General features: G+C 46.6%; 1 long non-coding RNA gene across 1 annotated transcript in view; it reads left to right on the forward strand.

Moving 5' to 3' along the window:
* The first annotated feature begins 7,954 nt into the window (after positions 1-7,954).
* LOC143781317 (uncharacterized) overlaps positions 7,955-25,084 on the forward strand; it is a 52,050-nt gene continuing 34,920 nt past the window's right edge. The window contains exons 1-2 of the long non-coding RNA XR_013216655.1: positions 7,955-8,077; positions 9,721-9,810. This is a non-coding gene — a long non-coding RNA (uncharacterized LOC143781317). The remainder of the gene's footprint in view (positions 8,078-9,720; positions 9,811-25,084) is intronic.

Raw genomic sequence — 25,084 nt, forward strand, 5'->3', positions numbered from 1 at the left:
ATATGAGATGGTTTACTGTATGTAAACCATGTCTCATATCCTGTCGGGATTGTGAAGGAGATAGGAAAAGCCGGCAACTGAATTACTGGCTTTTCTGCAATCTAGCGCTGCATTATATACAGTATATATATATATATATATATATATATATATATATATATATATATATATATATATATATATATATATATATATATATGTGTGTGTGCGTGTCTCACTGATATATATATATATATATATATATATATATATATATATATATTTTATGTGTACACATTTATTCTACCTATTCTATTCTGTCAGTGTGATTTTACTGTACACCGCACTGAATTGCCGGCTTTTATGTAGAACACCGGTGCGTATTTCTCACAAGTCACACGCATGGTCCATGTGTAATCCATAATTTTCTCGCCCCCATAGACTTTCATTGGCGGATTTTTTGCGCAATACGCTGACAAACGCAGCATGCTGCGATTTTCTACGCCCGTAACATGCCGTATATTACGGATGCGTAATATACGGCAGATAGGAGCTGGCCCATAGAGAATCATTGGGCCGTGTGCAATGCGTATTTTCTGGACTTATTTTCTGCGCTCATACGTCCGTAAAACTCGCTAGTGTGACGCCGGCCTGACAATGATAATTGTCCTCTGACATGTATCTTGGGATAGATGAAGATGGGGGGGATCAATCGTATGGATGGTAAGTGATCTGAATGTATTCATATTATAAAGGGAACACATCAGGGTGTATATACAGAACAGAAGGTATACAGCAGGATAGGTACATGTATATGCACCCTGCGGTATACAGTACACTCAGGAGAGAGAGCTGAGTCTGCAGGAAAAGCTGGCAGCATTCACAGAAGTGAAGTATTCACGTAAGAAATCAGGCTGGTATCCAGGTCAGAAATCCAAGAAGGGTCCATGAGAACTGAGCCCAACACTGATGAGAGAACATTAAAACATAATTTCTATAGTACAGTTAAACACATGATGATAAAAAAAAGATTAAGGATGAATCAGTTTACATGTTTCGAGTTACAAGTGAAGCGCCCCAGGGTCCTGGTCGTTGCAGTAATGTCATTCTCCTTTAGGGGGAAGTGATGTTACATTTGGAGGCAATAAAGATCTCACTACCAGGTAACTCCAACACACAACACATTTCATACTCCAGTCCACCAGGGGGAGCTATGCTCCTATTTATTAGGGCACTCTTCACAATTAGGTAAAACTGGTGGTCTGGACAGGAAGTTAGGCAGAACCGAGCTGGGCTTCACTCAGGTAGCTGCTACCTGAGCTCCGCTCAGTTAGTTGGTCCCTGACAGGGGTGGGATCCTGTCTGAGGCCTAGACAGAAGGCCACAGAGCTGCGCCTGCCCCACGTGCGGCAGCTTCCAGAAAGAGACACGAACAGAGAACTGTCTTGTACAGAGTGAGAAGAAGTTATAGCAAAAGGAGAGGAAACCAGAAGGAGTTCTGCCCTGCACAGGCTGCCTCCTTCTGAGGCACAGGATCCCGGTAGCCGGAACACCGAGGGAGCAACAGTCCTTTATGCCTTGCTCCAGAGACCGGCAGGACAGCTAATTCCACGTTACCTGCCCGCCCTATACCCAGGAGGCAAGGTGGCACCCACGAGAGGCTGGGGCGTGCTAGAGTCCCTGTAAATAGCCTCATGCCACCGGTCATATGGGTTTGTCCTATCTGGGGGACAGAGAGAGACACAACATCTGGCACATCTACAACAGTTGTGAGGACCTTATGAGAGGCTCAGCAATAAGGTACTACAACACCCAGGCGCTAGAGGAAGGCTACTGGATAATGGGACTCTGGATTTGCCTTCAGACCGGCTGGACTCTGCCTGCCCTGTGATCTGGTGCTCTGGACTGTGGATGCTGAAGCCTTCAGTAAAGGTAAAGAGACCTCAACCTTGTGTCCTCGTTCTTCACTGCGCCTCTCACCATCCACCATCTACACACCGGGAAGCCCTGGGGATACACTTCACCTGTGGGAAGGTATAACATCTAGCTGCCATAACATCACCCCAGCAGACCCCTAAGCAGCGTCGGTCACCCTGACCAAATACCACAGGTGGCATCACGAACATCTCCCTTTAAAGACCTTTCCCCCTTTACAACGGATGTCCCTAGGGCCACGGACCGGGTCAGCCACCGTGACATCCCCCTGTGAACTGCAGGACCCGGTACCAAGTTCCCATAGCCCTTGAGGGCGCTCCACCAACACTTATTCGTAGTATTTTTGCTTTTTATCATCACATTTTTAATTGCACAGTAAAAGTTATGTTTTAACTAGTGTTGAGCGATACCGTCCGATACTTGAAAGTATCGGTATCGGAAAGTATCGGCCTATACCGGCAAAGTATCGGATCCAATCCGATACCGATACCCGATACCAATACAAGTCAATGGGACTCAAGTATCGGACGGTATCCCTGATGGTTCCCAGGGTCTGAAGGAGAGGAAACTCTCCTTCAGGCCCTGGGAACCATATTAATGTGTAAAAGAAAGAATTAAAATAAAAAATATTGCTATACTCACCTGTCCGACGCAGCCGGGACCTCAGCGAGGGAACCGGCAGCGTTGTTTGTTTAAAATTCGCGCTTTTACTTGGTTACGTGAGGTCCCGGCTTGTGATTGGTCACGGCGCCATGTTGCCGGGACGCGGACCAATCACAGCAAGCCGTGACGAAATTACGTCACGGCTTGCTGTGATTGGTCCGCGTCCCGGCAACATGGCCGCCATTAACCAATCACAAGCCGTGACGTCACGGGAGGCTGGACACGCGCGTATTTTAAAAAGCGCGCGTGTCCAGCCTCCAGTGACGTCCCGGCTTGTGATTGGTTAATGGCGGCCATGTTGCCGGGACGTCACTGGAGGCTGGACACGCGCGCTTTTCAAAATACGCGCATGTCCAGCCTCCCGTGACGTCCCGGCTTGTGATTGGTTAATGGCGGCCATGTTGCCGGGACGTCACTGGAGGCTGGACACGCGCGCTTTTCAAAATACGCGCATGTCCAGCCTCCCGTGACGTCACGGCTTGTGATTGGTTAATGGCGGCCATGTTGCCGGGACGCGGACCAATCACAGCAAGCCGTGACGTAATTTTGTCACGGCTTGCTGTGATTGGTCCGCGTCCCGGCAACATGGCCGCCCTGACCAATCACAAGCCGGGACTTCACGTAACCAAGTAAAAGCGCGAAATTTAAACAAACAACGCTGCCGGTTCCCTCGCTGAGGTCCCGGCTGCGTCGGACAGGTGAGTATAGCAATATTTTTTATTTTAATTCTCTTTTTTACACATTATTACATTAATGTTGTTGCGATACCCGATACCCGATACCACAAAAGTATCGGATCTCGGTATCGGAAATTCCGATACAGCAAGTATCGGCCGATACCCGATACTTGCAGTATCGGAATGCTCAACACTAGTTTTAACCTTTTCCCATTGGTTCCGGAGCCCGTCCTCATGGACTCTTCTTCCAGCATTCACAGGGGGCTCCACATACACCCATCTGCACCACAAGCCCTGGCACATCGGCACAGTAAGCCCTGCCCACCCTCCTGGCAATCCCTGCCCCCACCCGCCTGTTTCCAGAGCCCAGAAGTGAGGGGGAAGGGGAATCTGAAGTGGGATCACAGGAAGCAGGTGATTCTCAACCAGAGATCATGTGACCAGAAGAGCCGCTCCAGGTACAGGAGGATTATCTATGGCAGTTACCGTGTTTCTCAGAAAATAAGACCGGGTATCATATTTTTTTTTTTGCTCTGAAAGATGCACTAGGGCTTATTTTCAGGGGCTGTCTCATATTCCATGAATTAACAAAATTTAGATAAAATACAATTTATTGAAAAATGCATAAAAATATTAATATATCAATTAGCCAGTAGATGACACCACATAGCAAAAATAGGGAGTGTGATATTCATCAAATGATAAGACCCTCAATTTTTAAAAGGAATGTTATCTAACATGTAAATGACAAATGTGGTTTTAATTCCTTTTTGGAAATTGTAGGTCTTATCATTTGATGAATTATTGGTTGTTATGTGGTGCCACTAACATAAATTTTGATTTCAGTGTTTCAGCTTTGCAGCCATTTGAATTAATCTTTTAACATTTCCATTTTTTCCTTCTTTTACACAATTGGATGCAATCCCAAATGGGTATATATAGCCTAAACTTATGTTTACTCCACATATATTTTCTCCTTAAATCTCATGCACAAAGCTGATACTGGAATTGTTTAGCAGAGGAAAAATCCACCGCATCTATGCTACCTGGTATCGGACCACAAGACCAAAAAAAGCAAAAAGATATCAAGGATCCTATTACCTGTAGATATCTGTAAGCGCTCGCTCACACGTGCGTATACATCGAGTGCAATCTGATTTTTTTCACTGACAGATTCTGTTGTTATTTCACTTTGAAATTGGATGCCAATCAACCATTCAAGTCTATAGGTGCGATAAAAAAAATTGGACTGCACTCAGATGACATCTGAGTGCAGTTCGATTTCTGTTGACTCACAGAGTGGAGAAGATAGAGAAATGTTGTTCTCCATCTTCTCACAGTGCGCTTCGAGTCTGCTCATCTGAAAGAATTGGATGACGCTTAGACACTCGGATTAGACTTTGATCAGTGTAATTTGCATATTCGGTCGGATTCTCTTGGATGAGAGAATATATGGCCGTCTGACCATAACCTAAGAGAGCTTCTAAGGGGAGACATGAAAAAGTCACAGCACACAATCTTGTATGTAGTTACTGTATGCATCAATTTAGGCGATCTGATTCACCCAACTGATCAGCAAACTCCTGCACCAGTATCTGGCAGCGATATCATAAGAACATGGACAGATCATCTTTCCTATTGACTGTTGAGGGAAACACATGGGTCATTTGACTAAAGAAACACATAATCTTACATGGAGCAATTTCTTCTACTGATGAAGCAAAACCGTTAACGGGATCAGATCCCAGATCTCTAATAGTATTTGTCCAGGGATGCTGGTGCTGGATCAGGTTGTTTGGCTTTATATAAATGTATTTTACCTATGAGCAAAATGGATCTGCCACCCAGGAAGGCACATATATGTTTTGCAGTGAAAGACAAGTGAAATATGATTTTTGTAACTGTTACGTTTTTTTCATTTTTAATTTAAATTTAAAGTCTAAATTAAAAAAATATTAAAATGTTAGAGTCCTCAGTGGTGAATACCTTCAGTTAGCCATTAAAAAGTATCAACCACTGAGGACTCTCAACTTTTAATATTTTTCTATCTTCTGGCTAACATGGTACAAAGATACATATTTTTCCTAAGTCTAAATTAAAAAATACTGTATATATTTTCTGTCTGACAGTTTACTGTATGTCCACTAGATGGCAGCATGCTTCTCTAAAATATCTAACCAAGCTGCTCCTTTCTGATCTGAAATGTGAAATTTATGGATAAAATGTTCATTTGCTTGTAAGTTGCAATGGCTGTTACCCTCTGAACACTGAGAATAGTAAAAAACGTGTGAGATAAACTGGTGATTGTAGTGCACGGCATTTTGGGGTATTTTCTTATCACTAATCAAATTGAAGAACAACTATTTCAGCCTGTTCCCAGACTTAGAATAAAATGATAACAGGAAACAATAGGCTGCATCCAAGTTCAGTCATTTTTATTTCTGTTCATTGATTTACTAGCTAAGCTCTCATAGACTGTGACTGTATGGATACTTGATTCTGTTATGTTCACACGTTGATATTGTGCATGAACTTATCCCGAGTATGAGATCCCATCCTGGACAATTACACGAGAATGTCAAATGCATTCAGTGATGAGTAAAATGAGATAATCTTATGGAAGCCAATGAAAGGGCAATTCTCAGAGTTATCTCCTACCTATAATGAAGAAAGCTGGGCACAGCGCTCCGCTAATAGATCCCATTGATGGTGGATGGAGCAGAGGTTGAGTATTTGCACCTCTGCTCCATTGAAGACAATGCTCAGGTGTTGGGATCAGTCTAACCCCCAGCAATCAGTAAGTTATTTCTTTTTCTTGTGGGGGGGATCAGTGCACTTTTGGGAATAACTATTTTAGGCCGGGGTCACACTTGTGAGTGCAATGCGAGAAACTCGCCTCAATACCCGGCACTGCCGCCGGCACTCGGGACCGGAGCGTTCAGCTGCATAGAAATACATGCAACCGCATGCTCCAGTCCTGAGTGCCGGTGGCAGTGCCGGGTATTGAGGTTCGAGACTCGTGTGAGTTTCCCGCATTGCACTTCCAAGTGTGACCCCGGCCTACTACACTCTATGATATGTACAGTATATATCAGCAGATCTAGAGGAGCTTTCCCACTTCCAGGAGGGTTGGATGGTTACAGCGATCATACATGCAGACGACGTGACGTCACCGCTGCAGCTAAAACACTGAGACAAGAGCAGCAATGAGGAGGGTGGAGAACTTTTTATTTTAGGCATTTGGGGTCCACTTTTCTGAAAGAGGAAAAGCCTTTTAACTCTTGTAAGTTGTAAAGTGGGAACTCCATGAACAGGACTTGTTTTTCTCAGCAAATCCCACAGATGCATTATCATATGGAGAGCTGGGGATATGAAGGACACCTTGAGCTCCTGTACAGTTCAGGGTGCATTATCCCGCTGACCGAGGTCACTGCCATAGCCTTGATGTGGTAGACATGGCTTACAATGCTCACATAGGTGTCAATGTAACGTGTACAGGTGCTTCTCACTAAATTAAAATAGCATCAAAAACGTTAATTTATTTCAGCTCTTCAATACAAAAAGTGAAACTCATATATTGTATAGAGTCATTACAAACAGAGTGATCTATTTCAAGTGTTTATTTCTGCTAATGTTGAGGATTATGGCTTACAGCCAATGAAAACCCAAAAGTCATTATCTCAGTAAATTAGAATAATTAACAAGAAACACCTGCAAAGGCTTCCTAAGCATTTAAAAATGTCTCATCGGTATTGCCTCATCGGTTACTGCCATCTTAACTGTATGGATCCACTGCATCCTGTTAGTGCATTTGCTTGGAGGCCTGGGCAGGTAAGGATCGCTGCCTTTTTGCTGTATTTTTGGAGGATTTTCAAGTCCTCTTTTTGCGCTACTGCTGTTTAGAGAAAACAGAAAGGATAATGCCTGCTCACCACTGAAGTTTATAGGAGTCCATCGGGCACAGAACCACAAGCCGACCACTCGTGTAGCTATTGCAAAAAAAAAAAAAAAAAGGAGAAATGTCCCAGCTTCTGGTAAAATGTTCAGAGTAATCTTTATTCCATCAAAAAAACAATTATAAAAGCTTGATAAAGAACAACCGTGTTCAAAACGCGTCGCTTGCTCTTGTTCCTGTCCACCATATTTTTTTAGTTGTTTTTTGATGGAATAAAGATTTCTCTGAAAATTTTACCAGAAGCTGGAACAGTTTTCCTTTTTTTTTGTCAATGACATCTGGAGGAATTCAGAGAGCAGCAGCCGTTCTCATTTCTTCCGGATGTCAGTTTTGTTCAAAGGAAGTGAGATTGAAGTGGACCATTAGTGGCCACTGACTGGCTGCAGAGCTCACGTGACAAAACAACGTCACAGGAGACCTTTAATAGTGGACAATCCCTTTAATTTACAGTACACGAACATGTATTGGGGACATATGGACGTACAGAGGGTCCAACAGGAATATGCCCCATCGCATCTCCACACATGACTGAGGTGAGCTGGCTATGGAGGTGTCTACAGGTGCAGCCAATACATGAGCGGAAGGTGAAGACAACTGACAGCGGCAGCGCCTTTCTGCACAATAGATAAGAGAAGTGACCTTATCTGCAGCAGCTGACAGTCGGCACATGATTCATTTACCAATAAACCCTTTACAGCCATGGGAATGACTTACACAGCAGATAAGCAATAGAATGATTAACACTCCCAGATCTCGGTTGGGAATTCCTTAATTCTGTTCTGTTATAGAGAAAAGAAAAAAGGAATTTTTGACCTGCAAGGATGAGTCACCTGACAGACACAAACCCATCCTGATGGACCCCAGCCAGGTAAGGAGAAACTTTTTTTTAACTGAAATCCGCATTATGGGGGGCTGAATGGAGACTTATGGGGCACTGATTCGAGGACATATGGGGCAAGGATGGGAGGACATATGCAGTGCCCCAGAGTCCTGGTCGTTGCAGTAATGTCATTATTCCACCAGGGGGAGTGATGTTACGTCTGAAGGCAATAAAGGAGATCTCTTTACCAGGTATCACAAACCACACAACACACTTCACACTCCAGCCCACCAGAGAGAGCTACACTCCTATCTATTAGGGCACTCCTCACAATTAGGTAAAACTGGTAGTCTGGACAAGAAGTTAGGCAGAAGCGAGCTGGGCTTCACCCAGTAAGCTGCAATCTGAGCTCCTCTCAGGTAGTGGGTCCCTGACAGGGGTGGGATCCTGTCAGAGGCCTAGACAGAAGGCCACGGAGCTGCGCCTGCCCCACGTGCGGCAGCATCCTAAGAAAGAGACATTAGAAGGGAATTGTATTGTAGCGAGTGAGAAACAAAGTCATAGCAAAAACAGAGGAAACCAGAAGTAGTTCTGCCCTGCAAAAGGCTGCCTCCTTTCTGAGGCGCAGGATCTGGTAGCCGGAACACCGAGGGAGTCATCGTCTCTAAGCCTGGCTCCAGAGACCGGCAGGACAGCTAGTTCCATATTAGTTGCCCGACCTTATACCCAGGAGGCACGGTGGCAACTGTGGGGGCCGAGGCATGATAGAGTCCCTGTAAAAAGCCTCAGGCCATCAGTCATACGGGTTTGTCCTATCCATTCCATCAGGGGGACAGAGAGAGAAAGAGACACTAACATCAGTTGTGAGGACCTTACCGAGAAGCTCAGCAGGGAGGTACTACAACACCCAGGCGCTAGAGGAAGGCTACTAATTTCCACCTGGATAAGGGGACTCTGGATTTGCCTTCAGACCGGCCGGACTCTGCCTGCCCTGTGGTCTGTACCCTGGACTGTGGATGCTGAATCCTTGAGTAAAGGTAAAGAGACTGCAACCCTGTGTCCTCATTCTTCACTGCGCCTCACACCATCCACCATCTACACTCTGGGAAGCCCTGGGGATACACTTCACCTGTGGGAAGGTATACCATCTAGCTGCCAAAACATCACCCCAGCAGACCCCTCACAGCAGTGTCGGTCACCCTGACCGAATACCACAGGTGGCGTCACGAACATAATCCCTTTAAAGACCTTTCCCCCATTTACATCGGACGTCCCTAGGGCCACGGACCGGGTCAGCCACCGTGACATCCCCACTGAGAACCGAAGGACCCGGTACCGAGTTCCCCATAGCCCTACTGGGGGTGCTCCACATATATGGGGCCAGTATGGGAGAACATATGAGGGCAGGATGGAGACACACGCGGCCATAATGGGAGGACATATGGGAGCAGGATGGAGACACATGGGGGCCAGGATGGAGGATTTTATTACAGGAAGGTGCCAGGATGTAGGACATTATTACTGCAGGGGCTAATTAAGGGATATTATTACTGCTGTGATGTATTTTATTTTTGGGGATACTGTTTTCAGTGGTCCTGTTACTGTACAGGTCGACACTGTCATCTGGTATAGTGTAGAAGTTGGACAAAAATTGGGAAATGTGCTCTAGATAACTGTGTTCAATTCTGCAGAGATGATTCCTGGCTGGAAGAAGTGATGGCAGTCTGCACTGGATGAAGAAGCAAAGCGAAAATGAGTATCTTCAACTAGAAACATCACTGGTAAGTCAATGTATTGCCTGTACACTTACACTATATATTATATACAGAGCTCCTGTGTATAATGTCACTGGTGAGTCACAATTATCTGTACACTGACACTATATACAGAGCTCTTGTGTATCATGTCACTGGTGAGTCACTATTACCTTTACACTAACACTATACACTGTATACTATGTACAGCACTCCTGAGTATAATTGCACTTATGGTAATATTAGTATTGTGTTTTTTTAATTAATGATAAGTATTGTAGTATTCAGTCACTCTGTGGTGGTAATATGTGGTCTGGTCATGGTGTGAAGTTATTTGTTCATGTATGTGATATTATTCGGTCACTATGTGGTGGTAATATGTGCTTTGATCACGGTGTGACAGTATTTGTTCCTTGCATGTGGTATTTGGTCATTATGTGGAGGTAATATGTGGTTTGGCCACTGTGTGATGGTATTTGTTCCTTGTATGTGCTATTATTTGGTCATTATGTGGGGGTAATATGTGCTCCGGCCATTGTGTGAAAGTATTTGTACCTTGTATGTAGTATTATTGGTCATTTTAAAAAATGTATGTAACACATTCCCTTAAACAAAAATAAATATATATATATATACATAAAAAGAGTATTGGGTATTTTAACAAATGTTTAATAGAGTAGAGTAGGGCCCGCCAGAAGAGTTTACCTTGTTCTGGTGGTGGCTTAAAAAATCTTTTGGCCAAAACAAAAGCTGATGGCTATGTACTGTATGTGATCTGGTGTTCAATGGGAACTGATAATGTGTGATTGGTAAGGACGTGGTGCAGAAGTGGTGCTTTTCCAAGAGTGGGTGGTGGGACTGTGGAAGGTTCGCTGAGTGGAGGTGGAACTGGGGTGGAGCCTAGGAGGAGTTTCAAGAGGGCCCTAAAATTTTGCCAGTATAGGGCCCTGATATTTCTGGTGGCAGCCCTGCCTGATCCACCCATATTTACCCACTTGGATGGAGCTGGAATGACATAAATACTTTGATGAATCTGCCCCTTCCAGTTTCATGAAATACATTTTTCAGCAGTTACTAACATGACATGCAGGACTGCAATGAAAGCTAACACTTCCATATGCAGTAGATGACACAGCATCGAACATTTACAATAGGTGATGGTCACCATTCACTTTCTCAATCTGCTTGCACCAGGACCTCTGCAGATGTCACAGAGCATTCCCACAACACTTCCATAGACGTCAGCTCCAGATTATTACTGGCTTTAGTATATGAGGCTGTTATAAAGCATATCTCTAAATTCTGGTGTTAGCAGGTCAGGTAGGATGGTCGCCTTCATAATGATCTACAGAAAAAAAATAATAAAATTTAGTTAGAAAAGTATGTGTTTGAATATCTGGTTTTATTTATTAAAAAAATATAAAAGTAACTTTTTTTCTCATATAAAATCTGAAAAATTTTAGATGAGATTAGACCCTTGGTGCTTTACCGGCAGAATGGGAGTCTGAGAATGGGCAGATGTGACACTGGGCATCATTGTAACATTTAGATGTAATGTTTGCCTTGTGTTACTCACTTGTCCTGGCTCAGGCGCTGGCTCCCGGACGGTTCCTTCCCCTAGGGATGGTTTCCACTGAGCAAGTCTGCACCGGGTTACTTTGATAACCCAGCAACCTCTTTTAATATCATCACTGAAAGTCTGTGATGTCTTCTTTAGATAACTTATGTGCTGTTTGAGTATTCAGTAAGCATAGCATTCAGTGAGCCTGTGTATTTCAGGAATTGGCCTCACCAACCACTGCCTCTTCAGTGAACTCTTACTCAGACCTGCGGTTAATCATTTAACTGCTGTAAGCATAAATAACTCTTCTCTGCTAATACTGTTGCTATTCACCCAACTCTTTTGCAACAGTGAGGATCTTTCTCTGCTAGCATGCATCCAGTTTGCTTGTTCTTCACTGCTGCTATGGCACAATTAAAGGAATGCAGCAATTAGAGTAATCAGGAATTAGTAAGTGGTCAGGTGATGGACACAACATGGACACTCAGCATTATGGAGTGTAACTGTAAATGACATCAAAATGTCTCCAAAAAGATACAGTCAGATAGTGATGATTTAGTGCAGCTGTTGTATTCAGCAGGGAATTGACTCAGTTTATGATGAGCGAATCAATTCGATGCAAATCAAATTTGTGTCATTGTTTGTAAATTCACTGAACCAGGCAAATTTGCTTCACACAAATCACTAGAAGTCACTGCCGCCATTCTACACACTGCAGACAATTGCATCAGGCAGAGAAGGCTCACATGACCTCGGGCACAACTAGCCTGGCATCCCCATAATGCCTTGCAGCCACCATATCACGTGGCATAGCACAGCCAGCCAGTCAGAAGGGACTAGAATAATTTCTATAAAACTCAAGGAAGGGAGTGCAGCAGCCATTTTGTGGTGAATCTGGATAGTGAGAGGACGTCACAGCTTAGCAATAGAGATTGAGAGAAAAACGCTATTAAACAATAAAGAATATGTAATGCTGTGTTTCCTTTACATTTTACATTTTTTTGTTGCAATTTTCAAAATCTCAGCAAAAATGTATTTAAAAAAAAAAAAGCAAAAAATGGCAGCAACGTTCAGGCGCATCACAAAGATTGTGCGTGGAAGCACAACAGTGAAGATGATTAGTGTAAGAGTTAAAAACAATGGTGTCATACACGTTTTTCAGGGCAATTGGAGGTCTTGGAGTATTTTCAGTTCATTAGAAATTTATTTGCCTCAAATAAAAATTCCCTGAGAAATTGTGGTAAATCTGGCAAATGTGAATTATCAAAGATTTGCTCATCTCTAGCTGATACCAATGCCATCACTGGGGGACTGGTTTGTAATCCTAGTCTGGAATACAATTGTAAGACAAAGTAACAAAAGGCGTACAAAACATCTAAACATCATTCAGAAAGGATTTGCAAGCACTTGAAGTGAAAAGCGTTTTCTATTAGTGAGTCCCTCTACTATTGCCGGCTTTTCTTCCTGTGCCCAGCATTTACCAATCACTGAGTGTTCTCTCCTGCTCTCATTATGTTCCCATCCATCATTCCTTATGTCCCTATGTGCTCTCAGCTGAGATCTCCAGTTATATCACTGTTTTCATCTCATGCCTCCGAACAACATGTGCAATGTATTCTCCAAAGTTTCCTCGGGTTGCATTTGCTCTCTAGAGAAAAACACAATGACGTAAAGTCACAGATACAAGGGGCAGAGGAGGAGGCGGCGAATGTATAGAATCTATGTCACAATAAATACTTACCGAGCATACTTCTCGGAAAGATAAAGGATGATGCAGAAGAAGTAATCAAGGCATTGCACGGTGTGCGTGTGTCTGCATGTATATATATATATATACAGTATATATATATATATATATAACCACACACATATATATTTATATCTCACACAGTCTCCTTTATTATGTATATTGCCATCCCTTATTCCACAGTGCCCTCTCTTGTTATGTACAGCACCCTCCCTTACATATCAGACTATATAGAGCCCTCTCTTTATTATATACCATCCTCTCTTTTTAGATACAGTTGTGCTCAAAAGTTTATATGCCCTGACAAAGTTTTTGCTTTCTTGTCCTTTTTCAGAGAATGTGAATGATAACACCAAAACTTTTTCTGCACTCATGGTTAGTGGTTGGGTGAAGCCATTTGTTGTGAAACTACTGTGTTTTCTCTTTTTAAATCATAATGACAACCCAAAACATCCAAATGACTCTGATCAAAAGTTAACATACCCTGGTGATTTTGGCCTGATAACATGCACAGAAATTGATACAAATGGGTTGAATGGCTAGAAAAGGTAACATCCTCACCTGTGACCTGTTTGCTTGTAATTAGTATGTGTGCATAAAAGCTGAGTGAGTTTCTGGGATCCAGACAGACTCTTGCATCTTTCATCCAGCCACTGACGTTTCTGGATTGTGAGTCATGGGGAAAGGAAAGGAATTGTGAACGGATCTACAGGAAAAGGTAGTTGAACTGTATAAAACAGGAAAGGGATACAAAAAGATATTGATAATGCCAGTCAGCAGCTTTCAAACTGTCATTACCAAATGGAAAGTCAGGGGCTCTATAAAAACAAAACCTCTGTAAGGTAGACCAACAAAAATGTAATCCACAACTGCCAGGAAAAATTGTTCGGTAAACAAAGAAAAAGCCACAAATAACATCAGCTGAAATTCAGGACTCTCTGAAAAGTAGCAGTGTGGCTGTTTCAAGATGCACAATAAGGAGGCACTTGAAGAAAAAAGGGATGCATGGTCAAGTCGCCAAAATAAAGCCATTACTGCACAAATGCCACAAAACAGAGATAAGCTTCAAAACTTCTGGAACAAGGTAATTAGGAGTGATGAGACAAAAATTGAACTTTTTGGCCACAACCATAAGGCTATGTGCACAATTTCTGGAAAGTTTGCAGAATTTTCCTGAGCAAATCCGGACTACTTTCGCAGGAAATCCGCATCGTTTTTTTGTGTGGATTTTTCCGGAGGTTCCCAATGCAATAATATAGCGGCAAATCCACTAAAAATCCGCAAAATTAATGAACATGCTGCGTTTTTTTCTGTGATGCATTTTTTTCACGGAAAAAAACGCAGCATGGGCACAAAAATTGCGGAATGCATTAAATTGATGGGATGCTTAATGTAAGCATTTTTAAGCGTTTTTGCAGCGGAAAACCACAGAAAAAATGCAAATGAAATGTGAAAAATCAGGAATGTGTGCACATAGCCTAAATGTTACATTTGGAGAGAGGTCAACAAGGCCTATGATGAAATGAACACCATTCCTACTGTAAGGCACGGAGGTGGATTGCTGATGATTTGGGGATGTGTGAGCTACAAAAGCACAGGAAACTTGGTCAAAGTTGACAGAAAGATGAATGCAGCACATTATCAGCAAATACTGGAGGCAAATTTGCACTCATCAGCCCGGAAGCTGCGCATGGGACGTACTTTGGTGTTCCAACATGACAACGATCCAAAATACAGGGAGAAGTCGACCTGCCATTGACTACAGCAGAACAAAGTGAAGGTTCTTGTCACGGGGAGACTAGGTGGGCAAGAGCTAATAACCCGGGCCCCTGCAATTTCCCTCAGACTAGGGAAATCCTGACTGACCCTCTACCTGGAGTTTACACTGATGGTGTGCATGTCCAGGCCTCGAACCTCACCCTGTCTCCTGTTTCAACCCTAGGCTGAAACCTCCGCCCACCACCCAGTGAAGAGGTAATACACCAATACCCACAGTTAGCACAGACAAGGATAAAGGAAAATATACACCACGCCGCAGTCACTCAGGAATACACTATAAATGTGCAGGGCAAAATAGATACAAATATAGAAAGGAGTAAATAAGACAAAGGAAAATACACCACCAGCAACGAATCTCCAACAACCAGCTCACCACTCCAGACCGAGATAACAACGCACAAGACAGAAGCTATAATCGGCGACGCCCAATGTTCAGGAGAACTATTTAAAGGCAATGGGCATGGCCCAGCTTCCAATCCGAGCATCAGGTAAATTAAACCCGGAACAGCTAGATAAAATCTAGCCGACGCCAATGAGCACATAGTGGTCAAAAGCGGAATTACCGCTGTCTGTCGAACGACCTGGTCTGAACAGCATCCAACATGACAGTTCTGGAGTGGCCATCTCAGTCTCCTGATCTCAATATCATTGAGCCACTCTGGGGAGATCTCAAGCGCACAGTTCATGCTAGACAGCCCAGGAATTTAAAGGAACTAGAGGCTTTTTTGTCAAGAAGAGTGGGCAGCTTTTCCATTTGAGAAAATAAAGAACCTTATTCACAACTACCACAAAAGACTTCAAGCTGTCATTGATGTTAGAGGGGGCAATAAACAGTATTATGAAAAGGGTGTATGTGATTTTTTTATCAGGGTCATTTGGATGTTTTGGGTTGTCATTATGATTTAAAAAGTGAAAACACAGTAGTTTGACAATAAATGGCTTCACCCAACCACTAATCATGAGTGCAGAAAAAGTTTTGGTGTTATCATTCATATTCTCTGAAAAAAGGCCAAGAAAGCAAAAATTCTGCTGGGGTATGTAAACTTTTGAGCACAACTGTATATAATGTAATAACAGCTGATGGAGCATGGGAAAGCTTCTTTTCTGATGGAGGAGCTGATGGACGGGTCTTCTGGTCACCGGCTGCTCTACCCATAGACATTTTATATCTCCCAAGAGAGGACTATGTAATAAAAGAGGGCGCTGTGAATGACAAAAATAGCAAGAATACACTAAGGGACTGTGCTATACAGCTCTGGCAAAAATTAAGAGACCACCACATCAAAACCCTGTCATGGGCAGCCCAATCTCCAGACCTGAACCCCATTGAAAACCTCTGGAATATAATCAAGAGGATGATGGATAGTCACAAGCCATCAAACAAAGAAGAACTGCTTAAATTTTTGTGCCAGAAGCAGTGTGAAAGACTGGTGGAAAGCATGCCAAGACGCATGAAAGCTGTGATTAAAAATCATGGTTATTCCACAAAATTTTGATTTCTGAACTCATCCTGAGTTAAAACATTAGTATTGTCGTTTCTAAATGATTATGAACTTGTTTTCTTTGCATTATTTGAGGTCTGAAAGTGGCGCGCCCCCAAGGGCAGCGGGGTACTCATTACCAGGTCCTTCGGTTCACAGGGGGGATGTCACGGTGGCTGACCCGGTCCGTGGCCCTAGGGACGTCCGTGTAAAAGGGAAAGGTCTTTAAAGGGAAAGTGTTCATGACGCCACCTGTGGTATTCGGTCAGGGTGACCGATGCTGCTTTAAGGGGTCCGCTGGGGTGATGTGTTGGCAGCTAAATGTTATACCTTCCCACAGGTGAAGTGTATCCCCAGGGCTTCCCAGTGTGTAGATGGTGGATGGTGAGAGGCGCAGTGAAGAACGAGGACACAAGATTGCAGTCTCTTTATCTTTACTGAAAGCTTCAGCATCCACAGTCCAGAGCACCAGACCACAGGGTAGGCAGAGTCTGGCCGGTTTGGAGGCAAGTCCAGAGTCCCCTTGTCCAGGTGGAAATCAGTAGCCTTCCTCTAGCGCCGTGGTGTTGTAGTCCCTTACTGCTAAGCTTCTCATAAGGTCCTCACAGATGTTGTAGATGTTATGTCTCTCTCTCTCTGTCCCCCTGATGGATAGGACAAACCTGTATGACTGGTGGCTTGAGGCGTTTTACAGGGACTCTATCATGCCCCAGCCTCTAAGGGGTGCCACCTTGCCTCCTGGGTGTAGGGTCGAACAGGTAACGTGAAATTAGCTGTCCTGCCGGTCTCTGGAGCAAGGCATAAAGGATCATTGCTCCCTCGGTGTTCTGGCTACTGGGATTCTGCCCCTCAGAATGAGGCAGCCTGTGTAGGCTGTAATTTTGACCATTTCTTCTTTTCAGAAAAAAAATACAACATGTATTGCTTGGAAATTCGGAGACATGTTGTCAGAAGTTTATAGAATAGCAATTTACATTTTACGCAACAATATACCTATAAAGAGAGAAATCAGACAAACTGAACATTTTGCAGTGGTCTCTTAATTTTTACCACTGCTGTGTTACACCCTGTCCCGTACCTTTGCGGGGTCCCCGGCAGGACTCCCGCTCTGTGCTGGCCCTGTGCCATCCTGCTGCAGCCCCTGCTTCCTCTCTTCCTCTTGCTTCCTGGCGCGCGGCCAGCAGGTCCTCAGGAAGAGTGCTTAGGTCGCGCGTGTGCTCCCGGTCTCTTAAAGAGACAGCGCATATTTTTCAAAAAGTACTTCTGACCAATGGCGTGTTAGTGATTACTATTTCTAGCACTTCCGCCATAGGGAGGGTGCCAGAGCAACAAGTATCCTCTGTTGCTAGCTTCCGGTTTCAGCTAGTGTGTGCATAGCTTCTGCAGAGTTTTGCCAGTACTCTGGCTTACACTGTTTGTCTCTGCAGACTATCATCTGCCTGCTACCCGGCTATCCTGGACGACGTCTGTTCTGTCTATGCCAGTTCTGTCACGTCCTGCCACTCAGCCATCTGTACCTCTGGACAACACCGGTGTCAGCTCCTACCTGAATACCCAGAATCCACCGGTCAGCTCCACGACATCTGCTACCTCTGCTTGTCCGTTTGTCCCACTGGGACAGCTGCCACATGTCTGGGGTCTAACTGGAGGTAGCACCAGTGTCCCCCAGGCATTCCATTCTGACCCTGCTTGAGGAGACTTACTATGGGTGTCTGGGGCTCACGTAGTTACGCCCCCTTCGGAGCCCCCCGGACCGTGGTCCCGAGGTTCCACAGATTTATCAATAAAGAACAAATGTGAACTTCACCACCTGTGCCTCTGCTTCCGTTCGTTGCAGATTGCTCCGGCCATGGAACCCACTGGATCCCAGGCACCTCTGGCCATGGAGCTATGTCAAGAGGTTACCTGTCTGAGGGATCAACAATACAACATCACGACCTATCTGCGCAACTTGTCTACCTGCATGGATTCCCTGATTTCTTCGACTGTGCCCGTCACTGCTATCGGCATCCAGGTATCTAGTTGCACAGCAAGTAAAGGTCCTCGCCTGGTGGCTCCCACCCGCTTCCATGGCGACCCCGTCTAGTGTCGGGGATTCATTAACCAGTGCACGCTGCACTTTGTACTCCTGGGGCATATGTTTGATTCTGATCGTGCCAAGGTGGGCTTCATTATATCTCACCTTGCTGGAGAGGCCCTTGCCTGGTTGAATTCGCTGTGGGAGAGAGGGGATTCTCTCGTTACTAATCTCCAGTCTTTTCTAGAAGCATTCCGCAGGATCTTTGATGAACCCGGTCGTGCCACGTCGAAAGCTTAGGCTCTTCTTCGGCTACGCCAGGAGGCTCTTACATTAGCTCAGTATGCTGTTTGATTTCGTACCCTTTCGTCCGAGTTATCCTGGAACAGCGAGGCCTTGGTGGCCGCCTTCTGGGAATGTCTTTTGGGAAGAGTTAAGGATGAGCTGGCGGGACAGGACATGCCTACAACTCTGGATGACCTTATTTCCTTGCAGTCCGGATAGACCTACGGTTTCAGGAATGCTCCAAGGAGATTAAACGTGATAAGAGGTCCTACCACCTGCCTTCTAGTTCTCCAAAACCTGCAGCCTCCCTGACTTCATCCTCCTCTCCTGTGGCTATGGAGGTGAATCAAGTAAGCTTGGCCATCCACCGCCAGGAGGCTCGTCGCCTGGAGGGGAGTTGTTTCTACTGTGGCAGTTCAGAGCACCTGATCCGCTCCTGCCCAAAGAAGTCAGGAAACTCCAGTGCCTAGGGTCTGTAGGACAGGCTACCCTAGGCAAAGAACATCTCTCTCCATCACTGCAAATAACGGTCTCCGTGTCTTTCGGCACGGTAAAATTTTCGGAACTCTGTCACCTGGACTCTGGAGCCACAGGAAATCTCATTCAGCAGGCGGTTGTGGACTGATACCATATACCAGTACAGCATCTTCCAGATCCATTGCAGTGACATCAGTCGATGGCAAACCCCTGACGAAGCCCGTTCGGTTCCAGACTGTGTCAGTGGAACTACGGTTAGGTCTAATGCATTAGGAGAGAATCCATTTCTATGTGTTGCCTGGTTTGTCTCACCCTTTGTTTTTAGATCTACCCTGGCTTCGGATGCATGAACCAGTCTTAAATTGGAAGACGGGAGAGGTTCTGTGCTGGGGTGACTCCTGCTCAGACCGGTGTGCAGCGCCCCAGAGTCCTGGTCGTTGCAGTACTGTGGCTCCGCCATTAAGGGGGGCTATGGTACGTCTGATGGCACTGAAGGAGTTCATCTGACCAGGTATCACATACACCAATACATTACACAGTCGGGCCTCCAGGGGGAGCTAAGGGTGCTATTTATTAGGCCACTCCTCACCGTGTGGGTAAACTGGGGGTCAGGCAGGAAGTTAGTTGAGAAAGCTGACTGGGTTGGAACCAGGCAACACCTTGTGGCAGGGGGTGTTGTGGGGAAGATTCGGTAGGGTCCCTGTCAGGTTTGGGACCCTGACAGAGACCTGGCAACAGGAAAGAACGTCACGGGACCGTGCCTTCTCAGCATAGTGGCGGTGCCTTAAGAAAGGATCAGAAGCGAGATATATTGTGCTGAGTGAGAAACGAGATCAAAGCAAGAAGGAGAATACCAGTAGGAGTCATGCTGTAAGACCGAGGCAACATGCTACTGAGGCGCACAACCGGCGGCCGGAACGCCGAGGAAGTATTCATATATCTAGCTCCAAGCAATACTTCAAACCAACGGCAGGACAGTCAGGCACAGGCGGGCTGTCTCACCTAAATCACCTATGCAGACTTGGGGGGCAACCTGTGGAGAGGGGCGACTCTAGGGTCCCGGAAGAGCTCCGAGCCTACCCGTCATACGGGTGCGTCCCAACCATAACACCGGGAGGGACGGAGGATTAGCAGAACATCATCTAATCGAGTTGTTGTGAGGGAACACGAGAAACAGACACAACAGTTGTGGGGACTATCCCGTAAGCACAGCATGGGAGGACCACAACACATAGCGCTAGCAGGAAGGCACAGATTTCCACCTGCAAGGAGAACTCTGGAGGTGCCATCGGACCGGCCGGACTTGCGCAGCCTGGTGAACCGTATTCCGGACTGAGGACCCAGAGACCTTCAGTAAAGAGGTAAAGAGACTGCAACCTGGTGTCCTCGTTATTTACTGCACCGCACCACCACCACTATCTACATCTATCACTGTACGCCCCTCAGCAGGGTCACGGAACCGGGTCTAGCCACCGTGACAACCCCAGAGCAGAGACTCAGAGGCCCGGTACCGGGTACCCCTCGGCCCTGCGGCAGTGGGGGCGCTACAACTTGGCGTCACGAACAGGATCTACTTAAGCCTGAGGAATCGGGTCATGTGTGCCTTGGAACTGTGATTTATTGTGCTTGGACTGTACTTTATTGCAAAGACTGTGTGTTGCCATTTACCGCCAAAAGTTCCCGCCAAAAGTCGCCGTCATTGCAGCGTTCCAGGGAGCGCGGAGGAAGAAGAAGGGCGTGCCATGGGAGGAGACTACCAAAGCGGTGCCAGAAGTAGCGACCGCCCCCTCCGACTCCTGCTGCGAGAGGACGACCTACCCAGCAGCAGAGGAGAACGGCCCCCTGATTTGCAACGGCGGGAACGAGGTGAAGAAGGAGCCCGACCTCGGAGAAATGGCGGAGCCAGGTGCATGCGTTGCCGCCGGATGCCCGACAGCGACGATGAGCAGCAAGTGCCCAAGCAACGGCGAGGTGATCCTGACCTGCCCTCACCCATCAGAGGCGGACTCGCGTCCACCGCCGGTGAAGGACCTGAACTCCTTGGAGCCGCCAGTGGAGGAGCCGAGCCTACCTATCCCAGTCACGGAACCATGGAGGGAGGAGCCACATCAAGAGGTGACTCCGGAAGAGCCGCGGTCCGGGCTGCAGCCGATTCCAGTGTCCTCGTCAACGGAACAGATCGACATCGGTGGAATCACATCAGGCGCAGGTATGGACGGCACCCCTACTCCCCCGGCCGATTCTGCTCTCCCGACCGATCCCACTCTGGTGACCGCTCCTCACCCCAGCAACAATAACCGTTTCCTCTCAGTGGAGCGGGTAGTCCTCGCCCCCGACGTGATGGGGAAGCTGGTACCTCCACTACCGACCAAGATGGGGGAACCCATAGATGTAGGCCCGGACGGGGTGATCCTCCGGTGGGACACCCCCTGGAACGAGCCGTATGGAGCTCCGGGGGAGAGCCTCACCCTTGCGGTACTTACCTGGGAACAGTATAAGCAATGTCTAATCCAACACTGGAAAGATCGAGACGAGACTGAACAACATGATACACAACGTAGAAAGTCTGCGCACGGCAGGAAAGACGTGGTAAAGCGGGGAACTGTGCTGGCCTACCACCCGAAGAGGGGATGGGGCTCCATACAGGAACCGGGACTACCAACTGATGTCTTTGTTACTAGTTACAACGTAAAAACTCCCTGCTGCAGTCGAGATGGTGACCCATTGCAAAGGGGGGATCAGGTGACCTACACTCGCCACCGGAATGCACAAGGATGGTGCGCTCGGAACGTTCACCGGTGTGAGCCTGAGGGAGTGTCGCCTGTTGCCCCGATCATGACTGCTCCAGATTTGCCAGATCTCGTTACTGTCACCACCGTACGCCTTGTAGCGGCTGCTGGACTTGCAAGCAGGATTAGCCTTCAAATCCAGACACCGGTTGATCTGATGGCATCTGAGATCTGAGAGACCAACTACCAGCACCGGTGCTGCATCGGTCGGGGACCAAAAACCACCTTCTGCACCACAAGAGTAAGATCTTAAAACTCTGCATGACCTGTAAATAGTTCTTCAAACTGTTTGTTTTTGCTGCTACATTGCTGCTAAAACCCGTCCAGGGTTAACTCTTAAAGGGATCCCTTTGTTGACCCGGGATCCCTACTGTTTCTGCTTTATGGTTTGTTTTCTACCTTTTGTTCCGTTACTAAGAAACTGCTGAATCATGAACAATGCATGATACGAACTCCTTGTACATAGTTGCACCTTCTTAAAGGTGCTCTCTACTGGTTTTATATAAAAGACGGACTCTTTGCGAAGATACGGTTATTGGAACTTGTACTGGAGTCCTTGCTGCATACGGACTTGCAGCTTGAAAAGTTGCACCACCTCATAGAGACTTGGTCCCCTCTTAAAGGGGATGTTCATCGATAGCACTTAAGGAATGATGATGCTTTGAAAGAAGAAGTAATAATGTTAATATGTGAAAGTTAAATGTAACCAATTAGTTAATTGTAAGAAATGTTCAATAATGTTAATAGAAGGATGAGGACAGGAAGTGAACCCGTAGGGGTTAGTGGTGAGTCCTCTTAGGAGCCATATAGGGATGGCTCAGTAATCTCCAACTGAAGGAAAAACATGTTCTATACTGTGTATAGTAGTGGAAGGACAGAAGGCTCGGGCTGAAAGGAGCGGTCCTGTAATAGAAAGGAGAGGCAGTAGGTCTGGAGCCGTTAGGACAGGCGGTCCTGCAGACATAAAGTAGGAGAATGTAGCACAGTTGCTTAAACCTTATAATGTGTTATAAGAAGGTCTTTAGTGGATTCAGAGTGTACATCCTTAAAGGCAATGTTGAATTAATGTTTAAAAAATTTTTGCACTTAGTAGAATACCCGGTTGGGTAAGAAAAGTTATTTGAAAGTATTTAACCATGTTTGTAACGTTTAAGTGTCCTCACCTCCCATAAAGGGAAGCTCTGTTCAAATATGCTTATTGTTATTGCACTCACAAAAATTGTATGTCTTTTTGCTGACATGTATTGTTGTTTTCTTCCCAGTCCCGGAGTACTGGATTTAACCGGGGGGGAGTGCAGCGCCCCAGAGTCCTGGTCGTTGCAGTACTGTGGCTCCGCCGCTAAGGGGGGCTATGGTACGTCTGATGGCACTGAAGGAGTTCATCTGACCAGGTATCACATACACCAATACATTTCACAGTCGGGCCTCCAGGGGGAGCTAAGGGTGCTATTTATTAGGCCACTCCTCACCGTGTGGGTAAACTGGGGGTCAGGCAGGAAGTTAGTTGAGAAAGCTGACTGGGTTGGAACCAGGCAACACCTTGTGGCAGAGGGTGTTGTGGGGAAGATTCGGTAGGGTCCCTGTCAGGTTTGGGACCCTGACAGAGGCCTGGCAACAGGAAAGAACGTCACGGGACCGTGCCTGCTCAGCATAGCGGCGGTGCCCTAAGAAAGGATCAGAAGCGAGATATATTGTGCTGAGTGAGAAACGAGATCAAAGCAAGAAGGAGAATACCAGTAGGAGTCGTGCTGTAAGACCGAGGCAACATCCTACTGAGGCGCACAACCGGCGGCCGGAACGCCGAGGAAGTATTCATATATCTAGCTCCAAGCAATACTTCAAACCAACGGCAGGACAGTCAGTCACAGGCGGGCTGTCTCACCTAAATCACCTATGCAGACTTGGGGGGCAACCTGTGGAGAGGGGTGACTCTAGGGTCCCGGAAGAGCTCCGAGCCTACCCGTCATACGGGTGCGTCCCAACCATAACACCGGGAGGGACGGAGGATTAGCAGAACATCATCTAATCGAGTTGTTGTGAGGGAACACGAGAAACAGACACAACAGTTGTGGGGACTATCCCGTAAGCACAGCAGGGGAGGACCACAACACATAGCGCTAGCAGGAAGGCACAGATTTCCACCTGCAAGGAGAACTCTGGAGGTGCCATCGGACCGGCTGGACTTGCGCAGCCTGGTGAACCGTATTCCGGACTGAGGACCCAGAGACCTTCAGTAAAGAGGTAAAGAGACTGCAACCTGGTGTCCTCGTTATTTACTGCACCGCACCACCACCACTATCTACATCTATCACTGTACGCCCCTCAGCAGGGTCACGGAACCGGGTCTAGCCACCGTGACAACCCCAGAGCAGAGACTCAGAGGCCCGGTACCGGGTACCCCTCGGCCCTGCGGCAGTGGGGGCGCTACAGGTGTATCATCCCTGTTCAACCTGTTCCACCTCCAGTACAGCCTACTGCCCTGCTGGTGTAACAGGCCAGATTAACCCCCTGCCCAGAATATACCCAGGGTTAAAGTGGCCTAGGCCAAAGTATACCCCGGGATATAAATTGGATTAGGCCAGTTTATAACCCTCTGGGCCAGAATATACCCCAGGTATATTCTGGCCTAGGCCATACTATACCCCGGGGTATAAATTGGCCTAGGCCAGATTATACCGCTCCGGGTCAGAATATAGACCAGCTGCTGTAGATCAGATTTTTCAGGCTTTTGAGAACCATTGAGTGATATACTCAATAACGGGGCCCCAGGCAGCACACGGGGCCCTAGGTAGCACATGGGGCAGAGACAGCACACGGGGCCCCAGGCAGCATATTGGGGCCCCAGGCAGCATAGGGGGGCCCAAGGCAGCACACAGAGCCCCAGGCAGCGCACAGTGGCCCCAGGCAGCATACAGGTGCCCCTGGCAGCGCACAGGGTCCCAGACAGCGCACAGGACCCCAAGCAGCACACAGTGGCCCCAGGCAGCACATGGAGGCAGAGACAGCGAACGGGGTCCCAGGCAGCACACGGGGCCCCAGGCAGCACACGGGGACTCCAGGCAGCACACAGGGGCCCAAGGCAGCACACAGGGGCCCCAGGCAGCATACAGGGCACCAGGCAGCGCACACTGGCCCCAGGCAGCATACAGGGACCCCTGGGAGCGC

The sequence above is a fragment of the Ranitomeya variabilis genome, chromosome 6 (assembly GCF_051348905.1).
Source record: "Ranitomeya variabilis isolate aRanVar5 chromosome 6, aRanVar5.hap1, whole genome shotgun sequence".
Taxonomy (NCBI): domain Eukaryota; kingdom Metazoa; phylum Chordata; class Amphibia; order Anura; family Dendrobatidae; genus Ranitomeya; species Ranitomeya variabilis.